The sequence below is a fragment of the Nicotiana tabacum genome, chromosome 22 (genome assembly GCF_000715075.1).
Source record: "Nicotiana tabacum cultivar K326 chromosome 22, ASM71507v2, whole genome shotgun sequence".
In the NCBI taxonomy this organism is placed as follows: domain Eukaryota; kingdom Viridiplantae; phylum Streptophyta; class Magnoliopsida; order Solanales; family Solanaceae; genus Nicotiana; species Nicotiana tabacum.
In genome coordinates, this window is record NC_134101.1 from 56233201 (window position 1) to 56246118 (window position 12918).

Sequence of the window (12918 nt, forward strand, 5' to 3'; positions counted from 1 at the left end):
AAAGCACTAATTATCATTCCTCGACTTGTGCGCGCAGTCCGTATAATTTTTCGGAAAGTTTTTATATAAAAAATTAATTAAAATATAAAATAGAGCCTTAAAACTCAACTGAGATGACTTTGGTTAATATTTTGAGCAAATGGAATCGGATCAATATTTTGACAGTTCCGATAGGTCTGTATCGTGATTTAGGACTTGGGCGTATGCCCGAAATTTAATTTGGAGGTCCCCAACTCAAGTTATGGCCATTTAACGGAAACTGGGAAAATTAAAGGCTAAAGATTTCCAAAGTTTGATCACAGATTTGACTTTTTGATATCGGGGTCGGAATCTGATTCCGAAAATTTGAATAGCTATGTTATGTCAGTTATGACTTGTGTGCCAAATTTGAAGTCATTCCGAATTTATTTAATATGTTTTGGCACGAGTTTTGCAAAGTGAAAAGTTTGAAAAATCAAAAGTTCGAATCGAGGTGTGAATTATAATTTCAGCATTGTTTGACATGATATGAGACCCCGAGTAAGTTGGTATTATGTTATGAGACTTGTTGGTATATTCGAACGGGGTCCCGAGTACCCCGAGTGTGAATCGAATCGAAATCGGAATAAAAATTGGACTTAAGCAAAATCTTAAATTTTGCTGCTTCTGGTGCCTTCGCTTCTGCGAAGCCTTGGCCGCAGAAGCAAGCAATCCCTTGCAGAAGCGGCCTGGGCAAGCTGGGCAAAGAACCGCAGGTGCGGGACCTCGAACGCACCCGCGCGTCCGCAGAAGCGGACCCTTCGATCGCAAAAGCGGAGGGCAGCACAGATGCGCATTTGCTTTCGCAGAAGCTTGACCGCAGGCACGGTCAAGTCCACGGTAGAAGCGAAAATCCCTGGGCAGTGTATAAATCAAAGAGTCCGAGACTTTTCTCATTTTTAGACATTTCAAGCACGGATTTAGGCGATTTCAAAGGGGGTTTTTCACGACTTTGAATTGGGTAAGTGTTTCTATAACCAAAAGTGATTATATTTCATAAATCCATTTTTATATTTATCCTTTATTTAGGATTTAGATGGAAGAAATTGAAATTTTTGTAAAACTTTCCGAAAACGAAAAATTAAGATTTGAAAGTCCATTTGACATCGGAATTTGGTAATTTTTATATAGTTGGACTCGTCTCGGAACGCGTGATCGGATTTTGTAAATTTTTTCAAGATTCGAGACATGGGCCCCACTGATATTTTTGAGATAAATTTCGGATTTTAATCCGAAAAATTAGTAAATTCATATGGAATTAATTTCTACGATTTGTATTGAGTATATTAAATTATTTATGACTAGATTTGAGGATTTCGGACACGAATTCACGAGGTAAAGGTTTATTGGATTCTTGAATTTGGTTGCAAAGCGAGGTAAGTGTCGTGGTTAACCTTGACTTGAGGGAGTAGAACTTATTTGTCTATTTGCTTCGTGATTTAATGTGCGGGTGCAATGTATATGTGAGGTGACGAATACTTATGTGTTGTGGTTGAGTCAAAGCATGCGGGTGGAATTTATTTATTGTGAATAATTGCCTATTTAATTAAGATATTCCTGTTTAAGTTTATTATTGATTATTTGATCATTATTCGTGAAATTATTATTCATTTAATTATTGTTGAATTTTTTGGAAGGTGAAGTCGGTATTCTAGTATTGTTGATTGATAAATATATATCCCCGCATTTAAATACTCTTCTGAATCTATATTATTATTTTTATGGTAAGGAAGAGTGTAAATCACGAAGGGTGATGCCGTACCATTTTTATTATTTATAATACCATTGTCATGGTAAGGAAGAGTATAAAAGTACGAAGGGTGTTGTCGTACCATTTGTGAGTGTAAAAGCACGAAGGGTGATGTCTTGTCATTTTCAGAGAGTGTAAAAGCACGAAGGGTGATGCCGTGCCAAATGAGAGTAAAAGCACGAAGGGTGGTGCCGTGCCATTTTCATATCATCAGTTGCTCATTTTATTGTTGAGGAATTATTTGGCTGCTAAGTGATAATTCTCCTGCTGAAATTATTACATCAACCCCCTTCGCATATTCTCTCCCAAATTTATAAAGTATTATTTATTATTTTATTGTTGCTTTGTATTTGTATATACTTGTACAGGTTGTTTACGTACGTGTCCTGTCATAGCCTCGTCACTACTTCGTCGAGGTTAGGCACGACACTTACGGAGTACATGGGGTCGGTTGTACTCATACTACACTCTGCACTTCTTGTGCAGATTTTGGAGTTGGTCCCAACGGCGTACCATAGACTTGCTCGGATTCAACTACCCAAAGGAGACTTGAGGTATAACTGCACAGCGTCCGCAGTTCTAAAATCCCCTTCTATCTTATCTTAGCTGTGTATTATCTTTCAAATAGCTTGAATTTTATTCAGACCTTTATTTGTATTATCCTAGTAGCTCGTGCACTTGTGACACCATATTCGGGGATGTATTTTGATAATTCGGTATTTATAGTCTTCCGAACTTTATTTCAGTATTGACTTCTATTTAATTAAATTTGCTTTAAAATAGTTAAGATTATTTTAATGTTGGCTTGTTTAGCAAGTGAAATGTTAGGCGCCATCACGATTCTGAAGGTGGGAATTTCGGATCGTGACAGTACTGCTCCTAAGGCTTGAAATAACATGGGAACCTATTATGAATGGCATTAAAACGGTCGTCATGTCATACAATTTTGGAAGCTTTATTCGTTATAAGGTTATTTTCTTTTGTAGTTTGATTTTATTTTTATTTTTATTTTATTCTTTGTTGGTGTGTTAAAGAACATGCAATATTCTATTGGTACGTCTAAATATTCAAATCGCATTATTATATTGGTGTCGTAATTTTTAGAAAAGTAAATTATTCTTTACAAAGTTCATAGAAAAGAAGAATGCTCAACTGTCACAACGGTAGAAGGTGGTCAATGAAAAGACCACTTTTTGGAGAAATTGATTGAACAAATTGTGAGCGAATGCACTTTGTCGGGAGTATAAATATTTGAAAGATATCAAAAGATAAAACGATTGTTGTTAACCAGATCTCTTTATTTTTGTTGAGATAAATACTTTGCTAAACAAATCTCTTAAAAATGGGCAACTTGACATAGATTTGTCTCATAAATTAGGATGAATATTAGGTTCAAACCATTGGGGTCAAAAAAATGTCTAGAAAAAAAAATACATGATACCTTCATCTAGAGATGTGCAAGTGAAGAGGAAAAAGTTTGGATATAGTAACTTTTGCTTCTTACACAAGACCTTTTAGCAGTAATCGGAAATTAGTGATAGGAAAACCAACAATAAACGTTTCAAAAAGGCTACGGTTCAATTTTTTTTCCTCTAAAGACGTGTTGGTTCTTATGATAAGAGAAGGGAAAAATAGGAGAAGTTTTTATATATTTATATTTATTAGTAGAATGTTTAAGTTATTTAGAAGGGTATTTTAGTAATTTAACTTTTAACTTTTGAGGTTCATGTTTTTATAATAATATAAATTAAGTCATGCTGTTTAATTCGCTTCAGTTAGTTATCGTATTTCATTGTTGTTACTATTTAGTACTACTTTTTCCTCTTCTTCTTCTTCTTCTTCTTCTTCTTCTTCTTCTTCTTCTTCTTCTTCTTCTTCTTATTATTATTATTATTATTATTATTATTATTATTATTATTATTATTCTTTTTTCACAACAATCAAATAGACTATTATTTTTCATTCATAACAAACAAACAAATTAACGAAAAACATAAAACATTCCTTCTTTTTTGAGAAGGTGGGGTTGGACCCGATGAGGGTTGCCTACGTATCTCACATCCGGTGAGAATCAAACCCGCGTAGTTCGGTCAAATAAGAATAAGTAGGCAAATAATAATAAGCAGATGAACTAACTTTTCATTCGGTAGGATGTATCGTGAGAAAGTAATATATTTATTAGCTTTGATATTATTAATCTCTTGTTTGATAGTATTTCTTAACCTATGAATAACTAATATACCCTATTTGACAAGGGCGGATCCAGTCCTTTAGTACCAGGTTCAACTGAACCATGAACCCGTACTTTTATTGCGTTGTATAAATTTATGTGTAAAATTTATTAAAATCAATAAATAGCAGATATAAACTCTTAACTTTAAAAATATGACGGTTTAATGCTAAAAATCTTGAAGGTTGAACCCATATAATTTAAATCCTGGATCTGCCTCTGCTGTTTGGTATTATCTATAATCTATAATATATTAAACTCGTATTTTTTACCCTTTAAAAATAAAGCTCATATTGAATAAAATAGTCATTTAATTATTCTCCTAATATTTAGGACTTTTATATTAAACTTTTTCTTATTTGAACTATGTATAAACTCCTAATATTTAGGTATTTAATTTAAACTCAAATAACATTTTACCTATATATAATTCAACAATCATTAGAGAACTACAAAATAAAGAATCTGCATCGATTTGTGGCTCCTTTACCTAATTCATCAAACTAATGTTAATATAGTGTTTGTATAATAAACCTTCGGCAGTTACTCAAAAAATAGATAGATGAATAAACCATCTCCATTTCAGACATAGAATAATACCAAAAAAATAGTTTATTTCAAAAATTAAACTCAAAACTGATTTTTCCAAAATCAAATTAAAATCAAAATTAATACTTGTAAATGTGATGGAACTTTAGAACCTTCAATTTTAGGTAAAGAATGTTAAAGCAGATCTCTCCTTATAACTTATAATTTATTATGGCAACATTTGTTATTTTAGCTAAAAATATTATCTATAAAGATCCAATGAGTTAAATTAATATCCTTACCAAAAGATTTTTAAATAAGCAAATTATTAAAATAGAAAATATCCCAACCTCTTTATTTGAAAATTTTTAATATGTATTATTTGATAATTCTTTGAAGAATCGTAATAAAAAACTTTTTTGGATTTTATATATATATATATATATATATATATATATATATATATATATATATATATATATATATATACATGCGCAAAGCGCGTACCTCAATCTATATCTATATTTATATCTATACTATATTAAAAGCACGAAGGCCCTTAGGGAAATGTCGTTCGTCTTTTTTACCCTTTTAAAAATAACTTGCACCCTAGACAAAATAGTCATTTAATTATTTATCTAATATTTAATCTTTTTAACATCAACTAAGTTTTACGTATTAAATTTTTCCTTATTTAAATTATGAATATACCATATTTGTAAAAGAAGAGGAATAATGTTAGAACCTTCGCGAATGTATCGGTATTATTTGGAGTGTATGTTTCCGTGTTGAACGATTTTTTAAAACCTTTTTTCTTGGTAATTTAACAAAAATAGGTAGGCTGATTTGGTAAGAGGCATACTGAAAATAGAAAAATATTTATTATTAAACACTACCTCTTTAATGCCAAGATTCAAAAGATGCTAAAGAGATATTAAAATAATAGCATCCAAGTGATTCTAGGTTTTTCATCTCAAATAGACATATGGTAGAACTCAAATACGTAGTTCAAATTATGGATATCAAACTTATCATCTACTAAACACTTAGTAGATGAATTTACGGGCATCCAAGATCTTCTTTTTGCTTATGTGTGTTTTTCTTTTCTATTTAATTTGAATCTTTTTTGTACTTTAGAGTCTCTTTTATTTTATCAAGGCATATGTTTATCGCTAATGTAAGTTCATTGCTTCAAGTGCTTTCTTATTTGTTCTGCTTTGTGTGATTTTATTTTCTTTGCTTTGTTAAATTTTGTAATTTTATCCTTAACTTAAGTCGATATTGCTTCATATTTTCTTAATTACCATCATTTATGGTTGCTTTGTTAACTTAATTTGGTTTTCGCCTTTGTTCCTATTGTAGGATATGCAAAGCTTTTATGGAAATTGGAAAGAACAATGAAGATGATCTGGCACAACCCTTGATTTGTTTGCATCGATATCCTATTAAAATGTGCTGAATTTAACTTTTAAAAAATTGATAATTCAATTATCATTGTTTGCTTTAAACTATTATGTTACAGGGACTTGAAAAACGTACAGGCCATATACTGGATGCACCATGTTGCATGTAACATGGAAAAGATCCAGAGTTAAGCGAGGAGGAATATACCATGTATATGTGAACTAACTATTCTCCTTGTGAAGACCTCATAATTAATCAAAAATGAAAAGGATCTATCTGTAGATACAATCACAATGTTGAGGTATAACTTCTTCCTGTTTGACCTATTGTACCCTTTTATTTTTATTTTTGATTTCGTAAGTTAGAAAGTGTAAAGGTAAGCCTAATAATGAAAACGGTCGATGTTTCTTTGTATATGTATAGATGAATTAGCTAAAATACTGCTAGATATATTTACATGCATATTAGTTGGAGTTCCTTGTGTAACAAGGCTGGAAAAACATTAGCAGGATGTGTTCTTCTTTTTTATTATCTCTATAAACTGTTGAGATTTATTGATTTACACGAATTAGAAGATGTACTATAGTTTTGTACTAAATTCGTATAGGACTAAATCCAGGAAACAATATGCATGTTGTCAGATTCCATGATCAATGTTAATTATCTCGGAAGAAAAAAAAATACAACAACGTACAAAAAAAACTTCAAAAAATATAAAACAAAAGTCAAAAAGAAAAAAGCAATATGTTGGTATAAATCCACCTTATTCTTTCCCAACAAGTTTTTAACATGACAAAACATAGTTTTCCTTCAGTTTTGTAGTTTGGTTTAATTTTGCTGTACAATTGTAACTATTATAGTTACTTTTACAGTGGCGTATCTGAACTACTAATGTAGTTTATCCTTCATGCAATAAAAGCAAAGCTCACCTTAAACAAGTAATTAAACTGTTTTTCTTCTTTTTGCTCTAACGTTTAATAAGCACATCAAATATTTTACATATGCCTATGAAACAGAGAATGTCTAACATAAAGGAAAAGATTAACCGTTCAAGTCTCACATGCTTTCTATTAGTCTTATATTGCGAGATTTTTATACCATGTAATAAGAAGACCAGAAAAGAATGGGGGACTCAACTTCTAAATGACGCTAACATTAATTTGTAGTAGAAACCGATGCATTAGATAATTTTTTCGAAATTACAAAATTGGAAGAATTTTAAGTTGAATATATCGTAAGGACGTCTATAGAATAGAGTTTATTTCTTTATTGAATTAGCTAAATAGGTCAACAATCATATCATTTTTACACTTTTTAACTTTTATTTAAAACTCAAACACAATTTAAATATAAAATTTATGTGATTTTTTTAAAATAAACATATACTCATTAAGATGGAATACACGTATCATGCGCGTACCCTAAGACTATTATATTAAAAGCGCGAAGACCATTAGCGAAATATCGTTTGCCTTTTTTACCCTTTAAAATATATATCATACTGAACAAAATAGTCATTTTATTATTTTTCTGATATTTAGGACTTTAGAATCAACTAATATTCTCTTATTAAATCTTTTCTCATTTAAATTATGTAAAAAGTTCTAATGTTTAGGGCTTTAAATTATATAAAAAAATTCTCATTTGACAAGCTTTTATACCCTTATGTATGGACTTAAAAATACTTTTGGAGTTTAATATGTATCACTTAAAATTTTCCTTGTTAAACTCTTTCTCCAAATATATGATCAGCAATGCATATTCGATTTTATGTTTTGACTTTTTAAGAGTTTTGATATTAATTTTAAGTATAAATTTCTATATAAGTTTAAAAACTTCATGATAATGTTAATTTTAAAAAAAATTGTTCTACAACCATACTAAGTAAAATTGTAACTACAATTATTATTTTAATTTTTTGATAAACAAATATATTTAGAAATTCAAAAGAACTATAAATTTTGCATTTTTTCTATAATTTTGGAAAATTATCCACAACAATGTGAATTATTGAAATTTCAAAGTCGTCATTGGTAGAATTCATTGAGAATGAGTTTAGGGTAGTATTAAGAATATAGACAATTTTTTTCACAAGAAAAGGTTCACTTAACTTACCTATAATTTTGATGAACTTTGAATGAAAACAACATCCATGTAATTAGGTTACAAAGAACAAATTCGATCACCATGCTAAAATTAGGCAAATAAATATCAAAGAATTTTTTTTTTAATATTATAGTCAAACCTAAGAAGAAAAAAAGAGAAATTCAGATCGCGATTTAAACTTTTAATCTCTTTTGTTATAAAAGTAGCTTAACTTTAATTTTTACCTATAATATTTTTTTTAGAATCTTGATAAAATTAAATTAGATTCTATCTTTTTATTCTCCATAAAAATGAAAAACTGATTAATTCCTTACACGATAATTCACGTAAAGTTTTTATACTCCATTTTATATCAACTAAAAGAGTGTGCATTCTGTTTATTTAGTTTTAAAAAGTATTTATTTTATATTGATATTATGAATGTAGAATTTTTAATGAGATGTTATGTGAGATACAATAATATAATATATTTGTATTTTATATAATAAAATAGCTATTAACCACAAACATTATACAACAAATTCAGAAGATATTAAATTCAATTGTTGTGTCAATGTAATAACACTCATTTTCGTCATTTAAACAAATATTGGATTTAGTCTAATAATAATTGTTACTTTTCAGTAATTTGTTCTTCTTATATACGTATATATTGATCAGCGTAATGCACACGTGCAACGCACGTACACTAAAACTAGTATATTAAAAGTACGAAGGCGTTAGCGAAATGTCGTTCGCCTTTTTTACCCTTTAAAAATAGAGTTCATACTAGACAAAATAGTCAATTGATTATTTTTCCTAAATCTAAGATTTTAATATCAACTAAAATTTCTCTTATTAAATTTTCCTTATATGAACAATGTAAAAGGTCACATTTAAGGAAAATTCCTAAAAAAGCGTTAAGACATTTAAATTTTGTTGGGAACCTTTACATGTGTAACAAATAAAAACATTCTTATTATAAATTTGGTATATATCACCGAAAGAAAAATGTCCAAGCATATTTTTTTATATTAATTAGAATCTCAAATTATAATTCTCTATTTAATATTTGTCTATTGATGTCTGAGTATGGGTTTGCACCCCAACACTAAATCCTTCATTAGAATTTAGCTGCTAAATAATACCCCAACAATAATTTAACTTATTTTGAGTACACCGTCAATATAAATAATTTTAAAGCAAATTTTAACTTATATCATAATGATTTAATTTATATCATTTTATTTCTTTTTAGGAAAAAAAATTGTTGGATTAAATATTACTAATCTAATAAAATTCTTAGTATGATAACTTTATCCAACAATATGGGTAGAGCCGTCAAAATGGGCTTGGCCCGTGAGACCAGCCCAACCCAGCTCGCTATTTGTGTAGCGTTGGGCTAGAATTTTTTGAGCCCATTTAAAAAATCGAGGCTTATAAGCCCGGCCCAAGTCAGCCCACTAGCCCTTGAGGCTTGACCGAGGCTGGGCCTGGGCCGGCCCGTGGGCCAAAAATTAATTAACTATTAAATATTTAATATTTAAAAAAATAAAAACTAAAAAAACTATTAAGTATAATCCTCATTCACCAACCCTATATTGTTCATTTACCCTTTTATATCAACTAGAATTTAGATTTTTGACATGCATGTAATATGACAAAATTAGCTTTTCCTTTTGCTTAATTAATAACGAAGTCAAAAAGTTTTAGGTGGCCAATAATAATCTTTTTTCAAAAGAAAATATTACTTTAAGTGGCCAATGGTCAGTTTGGATTACTTTTGTCACGACCCAAATCTCCCTCTGTAGGATGTCGTGATGGCACCTAATCTTAGGGACTAGGTAAGCCTAACATTTACTTAAATAATAACAATATTAATTAACGACGGACAATTTCAAAGTAGAAATCTCTATAATATACTTACAATCCCAAAATTGGTAGTACAAGTCATAAGCTTTATTGAGATACTAGAAAGCCTATATATATAATTGTTTTGAAGTAGAGATAAAACAGTGCAAGTACAATATCAAAAGGTGACTCCAAAACCTACGAACGCAGCAACTGGTTTACATTGAGTCTCCACAGCAAGATCCGTATAGCTAGCTAGCGGTTAACTGACTCCAAATTATCTGGCTCTGCACAAAAATATGCAGAAGTGTAGTATGAGTACACCACAGTCGGTACCTAGTAAGTATCAAGACTAACCTCGATAGAGTAGTGACGAGGTACAGTCAAGACACTCACTAGTCAAATAACCTGTGCAATATAGCATACAAAAATAATAGAAAACAAATAGCAGAGATAGAAACAATAGTCAACTAGTGATATAAACAATAATGCAACAAGAACATCATAAATATTGCCCAAACGAATAATGAACACAAGCACAACTAATTAATCAAGTCCTTCAAAATATACACCTTTTATCTACAAGTTTTTCGAATAGAAATCTTTAGAATATAATCCTTTCAAATAAATATCTTACGAATAAAATTCTTTCAAATAAAATCTTTCGAATATAATTCTTTCAAGTAAAAGTCACCATGTGACATCTTATTTCAAGATCATAAAGATTACGGGTCTAAATCCATTGTCATATTTCCATGGCACCTCATGCTCATATCTCTATCACAACCGTACGGACAACTCACATGCCAATATTATCATCATGTACTCTCAGTACCTCGTGCCCACATTTCATATCACAATGCACGAACAGTTTACAAGGGAAAAGACATAATAATATAATGACATTTCAATTAAAATGAAAGCATCCTATAATTATTGATTTGGATGTAAAATTATAATAAATTAAAATATAATAGCAATTTTTTTATTCAAAATAACTCAAACTTCGAAAACTAGTAAAATCAGAAACACAAATCCTCCGAGTCTCGTGCGAAGAGCCAAAGCAAACACAATACAACAAGGAATACAAAACACATAATAAAATCAAATAATACATCACGGAAGAGCACAAGAATTTACATATCACGAAAAAATAAAATAACTAAAGGTAAGTGCAGCCATAGAGAAATATTAACAAAAGGGCACTCCTGAGGTACCGCCTCGTAGTCCCAAATCATAAATATCAATAACAACAATGCCCTCAGGCCATCACAAGTAATCGCAAATCAATCCCCGACATAGCCCACCTTATCTCGCCACGTGCGCAATAATAAAGTAAATGCCCGCCTTGTCTCACCGTACGCGCATAATAATATTCTCACCTTGTCTCGCCACGTGCGCAAATCCAAATATATATATATATATATATATTTGGCCGCTTTGTCACGCCGCATGTGCATATATCAATAGTAATAATAGTACGACAGAAATCTCGTGCAAACACCCGAACAAACCTCCCAACAATCACGTCATCTCATAAATTGCACCACAAGTGCTCAAATATTATAACTTGCCACAGAAATCAACAATAAATTATTTTCCACAATAAGGAGCCCATGGCTCGACCATAATATGCACAAAATCTTAGTAAAATATTTGGGAGTGAACAACTCAATAAAATAATATTTCACAATTTAACACTTTGCCTCAGTATGATTTACGGCCTTTATAACTTAATACCAATTTTAACAACATGAACTGGAAAGTAATTCATCAAGGAACAACGCTTTCTTTAATCCAAATTTTTGGCAAATAAATTAATGTCTCATTTCAAAATTATTTAATAAATTATTTGCAAATGAATAATTCATAATGAAATTATCTCCAGAAAATATCAACTCAACAAAAATACGGGATTCACATAAATCAAAGGTGGCAATCACACTGAATCATCATATAAAAATAAATTCAACAAACAAGGATTTAGGCATGACAAATAGAGGATTTAGTAAGTGCCAATAATTTTTAATTTAGTATATAAGGGCGTCTACGAATTTTAGCCGATATGATTTGTACATATAAACTAAGTATGTACTCTTCACCTCGCGTACATGATTTTCAATTACACAGTTTTTCACATAAGACTCAATGCCTAAGGGATAATTCCCCCACTCAAGGTTAGGCAAGATACTTTCTTTTTTAAAGTTATGCCGATATTTCAAAATTGCCTTCTTGCTTGAATTGATCTCCGAACAGCTCAAATCTATCCAAATTAATTATATAACTTCATTAAAATTCATCGAAAATAATTCCGGATAATAAAACATCGACTAAAAATTTTATTCTAAAAAAGCAACCAAAGTCAACGCGGGGGGCCCGCCTCTCGGAACCCGATAGAATTTTTACGAAATTCGAACACCCATTCTGATACGAGTTCAACCATACTAAATTTACCAAATTCCGATAAAAATTGTCCTCCAAATCGTGAATTTTCGTATTATGAAATTTCTATAATTTTCCCCAAATTTTCATGTCAAAATACTGATTAAATCCCACAAAATATCGCAACAAACTGAGCTCCCAAAGTCCAAAAATGAAATAATACCCTAACCCTCGGCTATATAGCCACGTCTGATCTCCCAATGTGCGGTCCGTACATTTTCAAGTTCTGCGGCCGCACAATTTTGAGTGCGCCCGCACTTCACTTTGACAGATTATCAGGTTTCAATAAAATACCCATAACTTTCTGTACAAATGTCTAAATGATTTGTGTTATACCTTTATGGAAACTAGATTCAAAGGGATACAATTTTTGTTTTTAAATCATCTCCAAATTCGTTGTGGATTAAAAGATATAAGCCTCCGAAGTCGGACCATCGAACCTGCAGAACCCCTGAAGTGCGGCCGCACACAAAATTGTGCAGTCCGCACTTGTCCTCTGCGGTCCGCACTTTTCCTCTTAAGTGCGGTCGCACTCAAAATTGTGCGGTCCGCACTTTACCTCTGCGGTCCGTACTTTTCCAAAAGTTTCAGAACAATATTAGAGTGCCGA